We start from the raw sequence: 17,862 nt of genomic DNA on the forward strand, positions 1-17,862 counted from the left end.
CTTACATCAGTAAGGCTTAACGTGCCTTCCGAAGCACGGATCATCTTACTTTCGGACCATCAGGTGATTAGCCTGTAATGTCCTAACCAAACTAGGGATCACAAAGTGATTTTTGGGACATGTCCCCACTGGGATTCAAACCCGGGGCCTCCGGATCGTGAGCCCAACGCTCAACCACTGAGCCACGGAGGCCGTTTACACAGATGCGCGTGTACGATAAAGTCAATGTGTAGTGTCTGTGTAAAACGAGGTTTTTTATGAAGTGTCCGGGGTGTGACGGTATCCTTTCTTTTTCATACGTGGCATTAACTACTTGGCCGGACAAATGGGAAGCGCTTAGGCCTGTTGTCTTGAATTTTGTACCTCCTGTTTATTGTGTTGGGCTTTTTTGACTGGAAATAATATTTACAGTTATATAAGAGACATTATTCGTACGGGAGAACATTTGGGTAGTTTCGTAGGTCAAAGATAAATTACGAAATTCTGATTACTAAATAAAGACACATCAAAAGGCGACAAAAAAGCTTTATTTATGAATTATTTATGAATTTTAATAAAGAAAATTGTAATAATTTGTGCGAAAGAAAATTGTAAAAAAAAAATAAACGAAAAAACTAAAAATAAAATGTTGCGCCGTTCCAAAAACCCTAGGCAAATTCAGTATGTTCGCCAAATATTTCAGCGATGCGGACTTTTTAGATTTGCTTTACCTAATTTTATGAAAATTATGAGATAAGTTTCATTCGCGCCGGGCCTGGGTTAATTTTGTATGGGCCGTGACCAGTCTCCTTCGTCTGGCCAAGAAGCGATTGCCGTTTGAGGCAAAGCTACTATCAGTCATGTCAAAAGAAAACTGACGCTTACGTCATGCCCGGGATTATAAGCAGAGGATCGTTATATCTTTGTTTTTGACATGTTATTGTAGATTTGCCGCATATGGCATTCACCACTTGGCCAGACAAAAGAAGAGCGCTGAGGGCTCTCACCCGGACTCACATTCTTACGTTCGCTAACATTTCAGCATAGAAACAGAAAAATCGTTATGGAACATGACAGCTAAGAAGCTTACAAACTCTTACATATAACTCAAAAACCTTTTTGCAGATTATTCTCATTAGGAAATTTCCATTAAAAGCCAGAACTGTCATTTGCTTCGTCAGCTGCTCCCATTTGAAAGGCTAGTCAAGGATATTGCTGGGTCGATAATCACATTTAGAAAATACTAGAATAGAACAGAATATTTTATTTGCATTGATAAGTAGTAATAGTAGGTACAATGAGGAGACTTTCCAATCCACGTTCCCCAAACACACGATAGATGGCGTTGTTCACTTTTCTCTCATTGCTGGAAATACATAATCACTCAAAAAGGTAATGTAATAGCAGAAGAATATATAAAACTAATTGTTGCTTTATATTTGGAATGATATTGCTATCTATATTGCTTCTCTTTATTTTGAGCAGAATAATAATGGTTGGAAGTTGTAATTGTACCTTGTCGTTATAAAAAGGGTCATCATTTATACCCAAAAACAAAGATAAAAGATGCATTTGTCTGTTATCAATGAAATTAGAAGTGTAAACGAAGAAAAAACTACATATATATCATCCATTTGTATACATTTGTTTTGTATGTTGTGTGCAATAAAGTATATTTGATTTGATTTGATTTTTTTGATCTAAGTATCGCGTTTTTGGGGAACGCCGATTGGAAGGTCCCTCAATTGCAGGTGATGAAAAATTAATTATAGTAGTAGAATACCTTTGTAGATCAGCTAGATGATGAGATATTTGATGACGTCTCATGAAGCAACCACTTACCTAGTAACCTTTAATTCAGTGTACTTAAATCTACTCTGTGTGTTTATAAGATTGGCCTTCCCGTCTTCGCATGTATACTATTTGTATTCTATTCGTGTAAGATGCTATTCGGCGTTACACCTGCAACAGCTGGATATCACTCACGAAAGCAGACCCCATGATTAACGTAAAAGATAATTATGAAAGATCGTCCCAATTATTTTCACTTGCTAACTACGCATTTCTCTCGCCTCACCTATCTCTTTGAATCATGTTAATAGTGACTTCTGCTAAGTTCTGTCATTATATAAAACGATTTTTTTATAAAATTTGTGCTCAAATAGTCGTTACGCAACAAAAAGTACTTAGATTAAAATAATAAAGTTGAATGAAGATTATAAAGTTTTCCAGGTGTTCTAATATCTTATGTAAACGAGACCGCCAGCATTAATTTTTATGTGGAAATGTAGGAAAGTGAGTGGAACGGAACGTAACATAATATAAGAAAGTAAAATATAATACCTACTATGGAAGGATAATGAATGGGGATTTGGTTGTTTATGGTATAAATTTAGTATAATAAAAAAGGAGAAGATAAAAGGAGGGAAGATAAATAAAATATCTCTTTTAATTCTATATCCCACAGAAATATCAAATTAGTAGAATACTTACTGAAATTTTACATTAATAAACCTTTTTCAACGGGCGCTATTTTAAAGCAAATCCAAAGTCGTATCAAAAGCTTAAAAAAGGGATGATAAGTTCTGTTTAAAAAGGATTGATTTGGCAAGAGTGTATGAAAGGCTTATTGAATAACATTGGAGGAAGCAAAAGAAACAAATAAGTCGAAATCCCTGATCTCTGCTTACCCCAGTGTTTCATGTCAAAATTCGCGTAGCTCCTTTGCAATGAATAATAATATTCGCCTAGGCCAATATGCAGATTTTCATCAATTTCAGCAATTTTCGGCTCACATTAGCTTCAAAACGGTTCTTCGATTCTGCTCCGCACCACCCAAATCCCCTGGTAGCTGCGGCTTCCGTATATATCCGTTAGGGACGGTACTGAAAAGTATCGGCGCCCGAAGGACGTACTCGTGACAACCCGATTACTCTAGCCATAGAGGCAGCCAATCAGCTCGGACAGCAAACACTTTGTTCAGCACCCGCCAGGATGTTTGATGATTTCCCTTATTCAGCGCTTATCGCTGACGGCCGAAATATAATTCGGTCAGTCAAGGCCCTGAGCTGAGGTTCGCGGCGATTTGGGCACTCTCAGGCCTGTTTTCTTTTGTGCCCGGTGGTAGCCTCAGCGCTCCTCATTTGTCCGGCCTAGTAGTTAATGGCACCTGAGCAGCGGCGCAGCGTGGTGGGTGTCGGCCGCCTGGGGCGGAAGACAATTTTGCCTCCCTTTTATTTAGAGATTTCAATTTAATGTATACTATACATTACATACATTAATTCGCGTTTTTTAAAATATGTATAATTAAATGTATATTCTTCAATTTTTCTGAGAGATTTTCTTAATATTTTTTTCCGTAAGAATCTTGTACAGATTATTTAGTAAACTACAAAAAAATCAGCCAAATCGGTCTAGGCGTTTTTTATGTTATGTCGGGACAACGGAAAACGGGTTTCATTTTTATATATATTATAGATTATAGATTGTGGAATTTTTCCGCCCCCTAAAAAGTGCCGCCCGGGGCGGGCCGCCCCTGCCGCCCCAACTACGCTACGCCGCTGCACCTGAGGCAAACCTATAATAACGTAAAAGGCTTACCCCAATGGCGAATAGGTAGTTATTCATCTATGCCGAACAAAATATAAAAATTGTTAACGATTACATAAATAAATATAATATTCTTCCGCAGGACTAATATGCGCAACGTGATAAAATCATCGATCGATTCGATAAATTTTGTCGAAATCGATAAGTTTGTTTTTTCCCTAACATGCGTGCCACGTGATTTGGTTCGTATATTGATAGAACAACATGACTTAGGGATAAGCTCGCCTATGCTTTATCTAACGATAAATTTATATGTAAATTTACTTTGTATTTTAAAGCAATAAAGAGTATACAAACAAATTGATTTGGGTTCACATATTAGCACCAATCGACAAAACGACATAATTATATCGCTAGCATCGATAAAATGACCGTGACAAAATTTTATCACGTTGCGAATGTTACCGGTTAACTAGCAGCTCTGCCCGCCCTGTTAGGGATTACGGGTGTGAGTTTATTGAGGCAGACTTCAGTAGGTGTAATATAACTTTTTTTTTTTCACCTAGTGTCTGCCGACAATAAAGTTTTGCCAAGTTTTATCACGTATCTCGGGTTTCAGTGAACATTCGGTACCCCGAGTTGTGGAGACAGTTATAGGCTCCCTGACAATTCAGTTTAAGTTCCTGGGTAAAATCAACGTTTATACACGTCGTCTGAATGACTAAGTAGGTAATGTTTTAGTATCTAAAAGTTTTATAGCAGTGTGTGTGAAGGTCAGACAGGCAGTCGCTTCTGTAAAACATACATAACACAAAACAGCCTATATACGTCCCACTGCTGGGCACAGGCCTTCCCTCAATCAACCGGAGGGGGTATGGAGCATACTCCACCACGCTGCTCCACTGCGGGTTGGTGGAGGTGTTTCTGTAAAAAAGTAGAAAATAACATACTTATATGCACGTATGATTGTGACTACGATTCTGAGTCGATATCAAGTAGAATTTTTCGTCACAAAAGTATGTAAGTATGTGTGTATGTTTTTGTAATTATTTATTTTTATTTTGGTGCAATAAAGTGTATTTGTATTATATGTTTAAACTGAAAATAATTTTAGAAAACATTAAAATTTTCATGAATTTTGCGACGAAAAATTCCAACACAGGATCATGGTCTGAATCAACCCCCTCAGTATTCGTTACGATGTCACTAACACCCTGTATACATGCATCACGCCTGTAACCCCATAGAGGTACGCGAGGTGTATACTACTATCATCATAATCATAAACAGCTTATATACGTCCCACTGCTGGGCACAGGCCAGGCAGGCTAATAGCCGGGACCAACGGCTTAACGTGCCCTCCGAAGCACGGAATCATCTTACTTTTTCGGACAATCAGATGATTCAAGCCTGAAAAGTCCTCACCAAACAAAGGACAGTCTCGCAAAGTTAGTATTAGTTAGTGAAAATTTCGACAATGTCCCCACCGGGAATCGAACCCGGACCTCCAGATCGTGAGCCATGTATGTGCTGTATACAAATACAACTATAGTATGTTTATATTCCCATTCCTGAGAAGCTATGTTAAGTCCCATATAATAGGGGTCGAGCCTATTGCCATCAACCGGGCACAAATGCTGGAAACCACGTGATATCAATAGGCTACTTGTCAAGTCAAATCATTTACTTTTTACTAAACCTCAAAACCAGAAATGACTACGGAATTTGTAGGAAAAAACACACTGTGACGTCATAGAAAATCGTGACGAAACGTCAGACGTATTGCGTTTTTCTTGATTAAAATTCATAAATAAGTTAAAAAGAAAAAAAGAAAGTGTTTTTCGTGAGTCTTTTTTTGTGATCAAGGTGTTTAAAAAGGCCACATCGAAGCAATTCATTTAAGAAAGCAATATTGCAATTTGACATTTGCGCATTTAAAAGCAAGTGCGCAGTGTCAGAGTCAAAAAGCAATATTATTTTCTTAGATGAATTGCTTCGATGTGGCTATTTTAACCCCCCCAGAATTTCATAATTTATCTTCAACCTAGAACACGACCCAATGTGATATAGAGCCCCAGACGGGATGTGAACCCATGATACTAAGATGTAAGTGACGCTTTCTCCGAGTAGGGTTGGACGGAAGACACAAGGATGCTTATTATATACATCAGCCACATAAGAGTTTAAGCATATAATAATGTGGGACATACAATAAAGTGGGAAATTTTATTGTTCTTCACTTCTTTTATTTCATCATATTTTTTTTGTTATTTTGTCCGTAGAACAGGCAAAGGGATCATAGCCCATACAGCCAAGTCATATGTTATTTATTTTTTATAATTATAAAATTCATAGAAGGCCGAAACCAAGTCTGGCGTATTTTTACAAAATTAAGGCGTTTACAATCCAATACCTTGACACAGTCCGTACTCTTTCCAATGTTATCAATGCATAGATATTTATTTAGTTGTTTTTTCCCGAAGGGCAAGGCAAAGGGAACCATGCCCATACAGCCATGGCTTATGTATTTTTTTCCTGATGATGATTAATGAAAGGATGAAAGGTGATGAATGATGAAACTTAAGCCCCCAACCTCGGAGCAGACTCTTACTCCGAACCCCAAACGAATTAACTCAAAAGTCCTCATAAACTTTCGAGTTATGAAGCGGCCTCTTGATACGAAGCGAAAATAGACAGGTAAGTACACTTGGTTTATTGATTATTCCAACATAATAATCGCGAATGTTTTCCGGTTAACTTAATGCGATCAGTAACCACAAAACACCACCTCGTATTAATTATTTAGATTATTCAATGAAGAAAGCAACCGTCCCGTTCCCGTTCCCGCCAAAAAGCCCAACGCATAAATAATTATATCTTATTTAATAAAACCAGCTTCCTTTCCTCCCATTCATCAACCATTCCACATTAATTCCATAAACAATCAAATTCCCATTCATTATCCTTCCATAGTATTCTCTCTTACTGTCTATCAATCTTACCTTACGTTCTACTTACTTTCGTACATACAGGGTGTTAGTGACATGGTAACGAAAACTTTGATGGGTGATTCAGACCATGATTCTGAGTTGATACTCGTATCAAGCGCAATTTTCCGTCGCAAAAGTATGGAACTGAAAACAATTGAAAAACACATTAAAATTTTCATGAATTTTCAATTTCATCCTGTATACAGGGTGACCCAAAGGTTCACGTTCAAAATGAAAAATTACCTTCGGGTCACGCTGTATCGTTAACAATACGAACACGGATTAGGAAAATCGCGTCTAACGTAGACAGAGCGCAGGCGAAATTTGGTAACCTATTACTTTGTAGCTATCGAACAATTAAGATGCAAATTTCTACATGGCTATAAATTAGTGTTCCAACAATTTGGGGCTCTTGACCTTAACAGTCGGATTAGGGATTATGTTTGTTTAAGCGAATGGAGAAAGGTTATCGTAAATACAAAGTATACGGTATACAAAGTACTACATAGTATTTTGTAGTACTTATAAGGAAATCAGAAATCAGAATCATTTATTCAACGTAATTATCATGGATAAACTTGTTGAAGGTCAATGTAACATTTTTGAATTTACGTCATTTCGCAAGGTGTTATGGTTGAGGAGAAGAAATGACAAGAAACTGCAACAGCAACACATCTTTTAAATCAATGAGGGTACATTACAAGTTATTTAATAACTAGAGGAACACATTCAATACCAGACATTTTTATCATTTAGGTAAGTAATCATTAATCTTATAATAAGTTTTTTTACATAAAGTAAGCTTCTTCTTCGGGAAGCTGCGGAATATCTTCTCGTCCAAAATACCTCAGTGTCTCAAGACGAAAGTCTTTGACCAGTGCGTGTTGCCAGTGATGACCTACGACAGTGAGACGTGGCCGCTTACTATGGGTCTCGTGAGGAGGCTCGGTGTCGCTCAGCGGGCAATGGAGAAAGCTAAGATCGGTATTTCCCTGCTCCATCGAATCAGAAATGAGGAGATCCGCAGGAGATCTAAAGTCACCGACATAGCTCGGAGATTTGCAAAGCTGAAGTGGCAGTGGGCAGGACACATAGCGAGGAGAACCGATGGCTGCTGGGGCGGAAGGGTTCTGGAATGGCGACCACGTGTCGGACGACGCTCAGTGGGTAGGCCCACTACAAGGTGGACCGACGATCTGGTCAGCGCAGGACCGATCGTCGTGGAGATCCTTGGGGGAGGCCTATGCCCAGCAGTGGGCGTCGTACGGCTGATGATGATGATGATGAAGCTTCACGTGAGCTTCTTCTTTGACAAATTTAAAATATTATCTGGAAATTGAATGTCAATCTAAATGTCAATAGTATTAAGAAGTACTGAGTGACCTATGTAGTAAATCCATGGACCTATAAATCAAAGTATTCAGGTTGTTGCGAAGGTCACACAACAAGAACATCCAAAACTGGGTCAAACACTCGACATCAGGTGTTACACGGATATTACAACAATTTACCGATTCTACCTTTTATTATTATTACGTTTTTGCTTGTACCCGAATTAAGAGTCCTGCAGTCGGAGGATGCAAAAAAAACCAAAAATTATCTTAACTTATTTAATTTCAAAACGAAAATTACAATAATTATAATCTAAATTAGGTGTCAATTGGACGATGTGGGTGAGTTTTCTTAATAAAGTGTTTGTGTATATGAAAACTATCTACTGAAAGCTTTCAACCAAGAGTATGTACAGTCATGAGCAATACTTATCATGTGCCCACTTAAGAAACCTGTCGCACTATCACATTTGACATCTAATGAGACTTACGGTATAATTTGTCAAAAAGTTAATGTGACCTTGTGGTTGTCTGGAAGAAATCGATTTAAGCGATAAGGCCGCCATTTGCCATGTACTTAGTTAAGAGTCTTTTTGTAATTATTTTTTTTTTTACTTTTGGGACAATAAAGTGTATTTGTATTGTATTGTATTGTGATATGGTTTTAAAGTGTAAACATATTAGAACTCGTGACCGTCTAGCGCACGCGTGCGCGTCGCGTCCGTGTGTGCGCGTGTCAAGACCGCAGTGGAGCAGCGTGGTGGAGTATGCTCCACAGCCCCTCCGGTTGGTTGAGGGGAGGCCTGTGCCCAGCAGTGGGACGTATATAGGCTGTTTATGTTTTTTTTTATATATTTTTGAGACAAAATATAAAAACTTATTTTAATACTAAAAAAACTTTTTATTCAAAATTTAAAAAGTATAAAATTACCTGCCAGCTCTCTTTAGTTATGTTTTTACGTTATGTTGGACCGTACATACTATTATGTTTTCATTATTATATCCATTCTGACATCAGTTTAGCGAGAGTAAGCAGTACTTAAGGGACTTCAAAGCTACGTTCCCAAAAAAAAAGAATAGATAACGCTGTACAGATTGGCCTTCGTATAACCTGATTTCATAGATAACAGACATGAACAACTTTTATGTTTCCTTTTGCTGATAAAAATAAAATGAAGCAATGAAAGTACCTAGCAACATATTTTTATACGTATCTGATCCAAATATCAAGCAACCATTACATTATCTTTTAGAATATTTATGTAAGTAAGAGTTATTTATGTACTTTTTTTAAATATAATAATATTTAGAAAAGGGAATCAAAATGAGGACTTTAGAGAACCGGAGAGGAAATATGATTGACCAGATACGACACGATTCATTTATAACAAACATCAAAGAAGGAAAAATTTAAGGGAAGAGAGGAAGTGGTAGACCTAGGAGAACATTTATGAAACAAATAAAAGAGAAGGTGCAGGTTGTGTCGTATCAGGAGGTGAAGGTTTTGGCGGGAAGAAGAAAGGAATGGCGATTACTCCACCTTTTTTTTGACGTGACTTATTGTAGATTTGCCGCAGATGGCATTAACTACTTGGCCGGATTACCCCACCGACAAGAGCGCAGCTCTTAAATAAAGAGAGAGATGGACCTCGAGCAATAAGAAAATAGGTTATTGTTACGTTAAATCTGAACAACGCCATCTCATCATCATCATCATCACCAGCCCATTAACGTCCCCACTGCAGGGGCACGGGCCTTCCCTATGGATGGATAGGGAGATCGGGCCTTAAACCACCACGCGGGCCCAGTGCGGATTGGTGGTTATTAACGACTGCTAATGCAACCGGGACCAACGGCTTAACGTGCCTTCCGAAGCACGGAGGAGCTCGAGATGAAAACTTTTTTTTTGTGGTCACCCATCCTATGACCGGCCTTTGCGAAAGTTGCTTAACTTCAACAATCGCAGACCGAGCGCGATTACCGCTGCGCCACCGAGCTCCTCCGCCACCGACGCCATCTATGTATATTATTATTTTTTTGGGAAACGTAGCCTGGAATGTCCCTCATTCGTAAAAAAAGATGTTCCAAAAATAATACTTTAATGGGCAATTCAGCGAGCTTAGCACCGTAAGCACGCGACTCTTTCTCGCCGCGACAGAGATCATCTGTCTCTCTCTGTGCAGTACTGTGAGAGAGTGACGGGTAACGTATGTCGAGGCGAGAAAGAGTCGCACGCTTACGGTGCTAAGCCCGCTGGAAAGACTTCTTTGTAGAATTCATTTACATATTTAGAAACTTAATTATGACGTTAAATCTGAACAGCGCCATATATATTTTTTGCCTTTAAATGACAAATATATTTCAGTGACTAACAGTTCTTTTTAAAAAGGTTAGTAAAAAGGTTACCCAGTAAGTACCTACCGTAAAGTATTATTTTGTGTACATCTGAAGCCGTTATGCATTTTTTTAATATTCGAGGGTGAAAGAAAGCTTAGACAATTTCACTTTAGCTTTAAAAAAAATGGTATAGACCTTGAACTTAGACTTCGAAAGAAAAAAAACTTACTTAATATACATACATACATACTTACATGACCTTGTGTTACTTTTTCTTCCGCTGTGTCACTGTTCTCTTTTTTTTGTTGACGTGACTTATTGTAGATTTGCCGCAGATGGCATTAACTACATGACCGGACCACTGTTCTCACAAGGACAATCCGGTATAGAGAAAAACAAAACTTTTTAATTTACTTCATAGCCATAATAATAATAACGTTTTGTTTTTGTTGTCACAGCAACGTTATAACGTGGTTATAACGATAAAAATATGAAGTAAATAACTTTGTTTTTGAGAAGCGTCTTTGCTAGGACCTTGTCTATGAATGAAAGTTTTTAATAAGTAACTAAAACCACACTACGGAAAAATCACGCTCACGGAAAAACACACAAATCAAATCACGCTACGAATGTTAAGTTGGTTTGGACACGTAGAGCGGTTAAATATAGGATTACTAAAGCAATATATAAAGCGAAGGCTGGCGGTAGGGCTGGCAGAGGAAGACCTAGAAGGACGTACATTGACCAAATTGGAGATGTCCTTAGAAAAGATTCAGTAAGTACGATTTACTCTGAACCGGCGTGCGCGTATGCAACGATTGATGAATGTGGAGGAAGCAAGATAAGTGTGTCAGGATCGAAACAAATGGAATTTCATAGTCTCTGCTTAACCCGGTGGGAAATAGGCGTGACTATAATGTATGTATATAGGAAAGTAAGTAGAACGGAATGTAACATTGATAAGAAAGTAAGAGAGAATACTATGGAAGGATAATGACTGGGAATTAGGTTGTTTATGGTATGAATTTAGAATGGTTAATGAAGGGGACGGAAGTTTTGTTTTCTTTTAAAAATAAAGGTTTGTCTATGATTATTGGGGTCAGAGTTTAAAGGTGCATTTGTTTTTTTTTTGTAAAAAGCCCAAAACAAAATACCCCTTTTGATTCTGTATCCTACATGTAAGTAAGTAAGTATGTATGTAAGTATGTGTGTATGTAAATGACGTCATTTCGGCGGAAAGAGTGTTCGTTGATAGCGCCTACAAGTCGCATTATCATTATTATTGTTAAATCACCTCCCATTTTGTGGCCGTAAAACATTTTAGTGAAGACATTTTTATTCACGACTAGCGATTCGACCTGGCTTCTCTTGGATATTCATCATCATCTTCTATCGTGTGGGTTGTGGGGTGCTTGGTTGTTAAACACGGTTATCTGTCACAGAGACACAAAATCATAATAAACAAACCACCCAGGTACGATGTCCTAGTGAGATAGGGTCCTAAAAGTTGAGTAATATTAAAGGCTGTTAGAAGTTAGAACATTATGTCACATTCAATTCAGAGTTTAGGCTTAATTTCTAAGCCTTTCACTTATTTTCTACTGAAGCCTTTTGCTGAATATAACCTTTCTGAAAGTTTGATTATGATCCACTCGCGTATTACTTTGAGTCTTTTTTTATATGAAAGGCCTGGAGAGGATTTGAATATTTTCATATAAAGTCCTTGAATATAGAACATTCCGGATTGACTCAACTTGGGATACAAAAATAAATTGAGTTGTCACTCCACACTTCCATGTTGGACTGGGAGGGAATAATAAACAAATACTTAACGTGTTTATCTTTCACACTGTTTATCGTTCTGGGCATCCGATACATAAAAACTAATAAAAAGTAGCACAGCCAAAGCCAAGTATAAAGATTTTTTATAGACGAAAAACCCAAAATCTAGTTTCGTCACAGAGCAACACGGACCTCGGTTGATTTTCGCGGATCACAACGTCACTTATGCCCATCCATGGGTTATAATGAGTCATTAAATAAAAGTGAAAGTAACACTGACTGCATTCATGGGCTTTAGAACGTATGTATCAAAATGTAAAAAAATATCGTAATGTAGATAATGCAATCCCAATCTCGCGGGATCCCGTCTAATTTTGCGAGATCAATCCCGAAGCATAATATGACGAGATCCCATTCGAGATGAACGGGATTGGGCGAATCTCTTTGAGTTATACTTTTTGTTTTGATTATGCTGATTTCCAATGAAACTTAATTATTTAGTCAGTAATATTGAAGACAAAAGGTTTTTTGTTTTCTTTCAAAAAATATTTTGTTTCAATTAACCTCATCATCACAAACAAGCAGTTTTCATCGTTTTCAGCCATCTTCTATCTCTCTTTATTTAAGAGCTGCGCTCTTGTCGGTGGGGTAATCGCCTTAATTACTCCATAGATAGGGCATGTATAACGATGGTTGCCCCAATCGCCTTCCGTTCCGCAGTACACCGACCTATTTCTCAATCGGTGGTTTCTCAGCCATCTTAACTTTACATTTTTATAAACTAGACGAGATCCCGAAGATTTCGGGATCCCGCGCGATCTCGAATTTGAGATCTCGAGTCGGGGTTGCATTCCCTAATGGACGGTATCGTATCCACATCGTTGATCACGACAGAACTACTGTTGATTGACTTGAAACTACCGTCAAACTACATGGATTCAATTAGTGTTATTGACACTGATTTATTAACACCATTATGGCTCATTAACACTACTTTCTGTTTAATCGGTTAAAATGGCTTCTGGGTTCTTTTTCAGCATTTTCCTTTAAATGCGATACAAGTGCTTATCTACTTACTTACGATTACCTCAAAACCAGTTATATTTTCTGTTTCCTTGTTTTTTATTAGGCTGGATGTCCGGGTTCGATTCCCGATGGGGACATTGTCAATATCACTTTGTGCGACTATTCTTTATTTGGTGACATTACAGGTTTAAATCACCTGATTGTCACCAGTAAGATGACTCCGTGCTTTGGAGGGCACGTTAGGCAGTGGAGCAGCTTAGTGGAATGTGCTCCATACCCCCTCCGGTTGATTGAATAGAACAGAAGAAATTGTTTATTATAAAAGGACGCCACATACAAAAACAAGACAGTAACATCATTTAAAATGTTCACAAAACAATTACAAAGAAGCAAAACGGATGTTCATTGAAATGGTCATAATGGTGGACGTCCTGTGATAACAGGGCCTCACTCAGCAGAAATCGCGGCGGGAACCACGACGCTGATATTACGTGGACCCTGCTGGGCGAAGCACGAACTAAGATTGAGGGGAGGACGTATATAGGCTATTTATTTATCCCGTTTTTCACAGGGTCCGCTTACCTAACCTGAAGACTTGACAGATCCTATCTGACCTTCCAACCCGTGAAGGCAAAACGAGCCCAATACAGGTTAGGTCACATACCTTCGAAAATGCGTTTATCGGGAATGAGGGTTTCCTCGCGATGTTATCCTTCACCGCTGAGCACGTGATTATCATTAATGATGCAAACATGAATTTGAAAACAAATTCAACAATCATTGGTTTAGGCCTGTGCTGGATTCGAACCTGCGACCTCAAAGTGAGAGGCAAGCGGTCTACCAACTGGGCTACGACGTGTATAGGCTATTTATGTTTATGTTATTTGTTTTCTGCATGAGTCAACGAAGTGTTCAGTTTTGTGAATCACGTCAGTGAAGATGGCCAGTCCACATTCAAATAGCGATCCATTTTAATGGACATTTATTGTATTACGTATAAACCAACCAACCATAACCACCCACAAAGCAACCATAATCATATCCAACATTACCATAACCAAATCTCACATAGTGATCGAGTGCCCTCTACACTGGTGGCATAGCCGAGCTGCATTGTGTGAGGGATGCGGCAGAGACTTGGTTAGGGGAGCTTAAGCTGGATATATGATCCACGCCGGATATTTTATTTTTGTCTGCCATACGCAATACTAATAATTGTATTACGTAATTTTAACTTTCCTTTTGAGTAATAAAATTTTGAAAAATGATTGATTATGTCCTGTCACCACGTGGTTCATCATATCCCTCACAGGACTTCGTGTTAAAACTGACTGCAAGCTGTCCTCTTATTGCGGTTAGCTGTTTCCACCCTATTAGGAATTACAGACGTAAGTTTTTTTTATGTATATTATAAGTACGATTCATTTGGTGGACAGATGGTTTTAAGTTGACTAAAAGTACCCCTACTTTTGATAAAAAGTCATTTGAGTAATATTTTAAATAAGTATTTGGAAATATTGTAAAGTTTTGCTTGAGTAGGATTTGCCTTAACTTTTAGAAGTTAATTATAAAATATCTTGAATCCTACGCAACGACGAAATTCTATAGATGTTTTCGTGAATTCATCCCACCTGAATTTTGTTTTCTAAAAGTGTCAATTAATTCTACAAAGATGTTTTCCAGAATAGCCCATTAAAGTGATATTTTTGGAACATCTTTTTTAACAAATGAGGGACATTCCAACCTATGCTCCCAAAAAAAAAAAAAATGATGACGCTGTCGAGATTTAACGTGACAACTAGGTACCTATTTTCTCATTACTCGGGGTACAGTCATGAGCAATATAATGTACCCACTTTAGGACTCTGTCGCACTGACATATTTGACATTTAGTGAGACTTACAGTTCAATTTGTCAAAAAAGTTAATGTGACATGGTACCAAAGTGTATACATATTAATGCTCGTGACCGTACCGTGGTATCTAATTAATTAATTAAACAACGTGTAAAGCGCTTCCTCTTTTCATGAACATTCCCAAGAAATGGGAATGTGGGTTTCCTCACGATGTTTTCCTTCACCGCTTCATACAAACATGAATTTGAAAACAAATTCGACAATCATTGGTTTAGGCCTGTGCTGGATTCGAACCTGCGACTTCAAAGTGAGAGGCAAGCGTTCTACCAACTGGGCTACCACGACTCTACCACTACAGTGACTATCTCGTAATAGTAAATTGAATTTATTTACGCAATAAATTACTATTAAGTACTACTCAAACATGGTTTAGATGTCTATGGTTTAGGACTCCAATGTAAGTACTCTATCAATCTCAAATCGTTATTTAATTTGATATTACAATCACAAGTAATATGAAATTTATTTCACCGAATATTACGTTACCTATTAATGTTGGTTTGGAATGACTTTGTATTGTAGCTTAAAGATTTCTATTTACTTATACATTTTGTCGTCTATCACTACATAGTGCTTCGGAAGGCATGGTGGTTTAAGGCCCGATCTCCCTATCCATCCATAGGGAAGGCCCGTGCCCCAGCAGTGGGGACGTTAATGGGCTGGTGATGATGATGATGACTACATAGTATAAAACAAAGTCGCTTTTTCTGTCCCTATATACCTATGTACGCTTAAATCTTTAAAACTACGCAACGGATTCTGATGCGGTTTTTTTAAATAGATAGAGTGATTCAAGAGGAAGGTTTATATGTATAATAACATCCATGAAATAGTGGAGAAATACTGTTATTTTTGAAGTTTTTAATGTGATGACGTAAATAATTTCATTTTTTCCTCAGCATTGCACCCGAACGAAACCGGGGCGGGTCGCTAGTATTATTATAAAAATCAATTGACACGTGTAGAAAGGGGCGTTATTTGAGAAAGGCTCGGTCGATTGGGCTTATTTCTTGTCAAGAAAGACTTCTCACAAGAAATTACGTCTGAAGTTTTGACCTGCGCGTACAGGGGCTTGCACGATTATAGTTTAATATGATAACTTGTTGAAAACTAAAGTAGTTAGCAAAAGTTAGCAATTTTGAAGGTAGTTAGGCTTCTTTTCGTCCTGTCAAAAAAAATTTGTAATGTGGCAGAAACACACCTACATTGCTTAGACAACAGTGAGTGCTTGCAATAGGAATTTATACAATAACAATAAAGCGCAAATTGACTGTACGTTTTAGTTAAAAAACGTTTGTATGAAAAAAAAGGCTGTTTTTAGAGTATTTCCGGCAAATATTCGATTTTTTTCTCGCCGTAAAAACCATCCTTGGACTTCAACGGACATTTGAAAAAAGAATTGACACATTTTGCGATTCAATTCTCAATTATTTATTGCATTCCATGTAGTATAATGGGGTGTTACATAGGCATAGGAACTATAACATGGACCCTGTAGGGCACAGTAACGTTGAAGGGAAGAGAGGAAGTGTGTATTAAAATTAAAACTTATCATTTAAAAGTTCGCCAACATATTCATTTATTCATGTTTATATTATAAGAATAACGGGACATTATCAAAACGGTTTTCTATGATCTGTGGTCCAGGAGAAGGCTGAGAACAAAGACGAAAGACGTCATTTACGTATATTAGGTTCAAGATAAATTATGAAATTCTCATTACTAGAGACAGATCTAAAATTAACGAAAAATAATTTCCTTTTTTCTATTTTACTTATTTATGAATTTTAATCAAGAAAAACGTAATAATAAGTCCGACATTTTATCACGTTTTCCTATGACGTCACAGTGTGCTTTTGCATACAAATTCCTTGGTATATTCGTGTTATGACGTTTAGTAAAAAGTAACTAATTTGACTAGTTGGAAACTAGCCTAATGCGTAGTGAAAGATATATCTTTATTCTCCGATATATTGCCCCCCTTCACTACACATTAGGCCAGTTTCCAACTAGTCAAATTAGTTACTTTTACTAAACGTCATAACACGAAAATACCAAGGAATTTGTATGCAAAAGCACACTGTGACGTCATAGTTACTTTATAGCTTGATTAATTTGAAAACTCAAAAACGACATGATTTTTGCGACTGAAAATTCCTCATGAGCTGAATCATCCCCTTCGGTATTCGTTACGATGTCACTAATAACTCTGTGTTCTCAGTGGAAACATGTAACAAGCTCGCTCGACCACGAACAACATGGCCCGAGCTCGTGACAAAAACCAACGTGATTAGATCACTTAGACCATTTGTCTCTGCCAAACTTTCCCAGATTTACACCGTATATCGCTCTGTTACGCCAAATCACGCCCTCAAGTTCACGATCAACTAGCTTCGTGGCCAAATACTTTCAAGGACCTTGTAATATGTGCCAATTATTCCGAACAACATTGTTTTTTGACGTGATTTATTGTACTGAACTGCATTTCTCAAGAAAAGATTATTTACTTACTTTTCTTTCGGCCCTTCACATTCAAATTGCTCTTTTTCACACACACACACACACACACACACACACATAAATACAACATCTGTTGGGCAGAAGGGCTGGTGTGTGGTAGAAACAAAATGAAAGAAAACACGATTTGTTGGTAGCATTTTCACATAATATTTTTTTTTTCATAAATCTTTAAATATAATGCAAACGATGTTCGTACACAAAATGAATCAATACGGCGAATTATATAAATAAAAAATATGACAGCCAAAAGCCCAAATGTTTTAGCAGTGTTAAGAGCAGTGTCAAGAGCAGCGTTAAGTGCAGTGTCAAGAGCAGTGTTAGTGCAGTGCTAGTGTCTAGTTTCTACCTTTGTTTGAGTGTCGCGAAATATAGTGAAATGACGGTGACGGAGCCCTGTGCGGAACCTGTACCGTGTGTATAGAGAATATATAAA

General features: G+C 37.7%; 1 protein-coding gene and 1 long non-coding RNA gene across 2 annotated transcripts in view; one reads left to right on the forward strand and one right to left on the reverse strand.

Annotated features, from left to right (window-relative positions):
* LOC126375612 (uncharacterized) overlaps positions 1 to 17,862 on the reverse strand; it is a 180,656-nt gene that overhangs the window by 101,326 nt on the left and 61,468 nt on the right. The window lies entirely within an intron of this gene.
* Positions 1 to 17,862, forward strand: part of LOC126375509 (neuropeptides capa receptor-like) — a 117,626-nt gene that overhangs the window by 64,276 nt on the left and 35,488 nt on the right. The gene's annotated exons all lie outside the window — the stretch shown is intronic.

Source organism: Pectinophora gossypiella, chromosome 19 (assembly GCF_024362695.1).
Source record: "Pectinophora gossypiella chromosome 19, ilPecGoss1.1, whole genome shotgun sequence".
NCBI classification, from domain to species: Eukaryota; Metazoa; Arthropoda; class Insecta; order Lepidoptera; family Gelechiidae; genus Pectinophora; species Pectinophora gossypiella.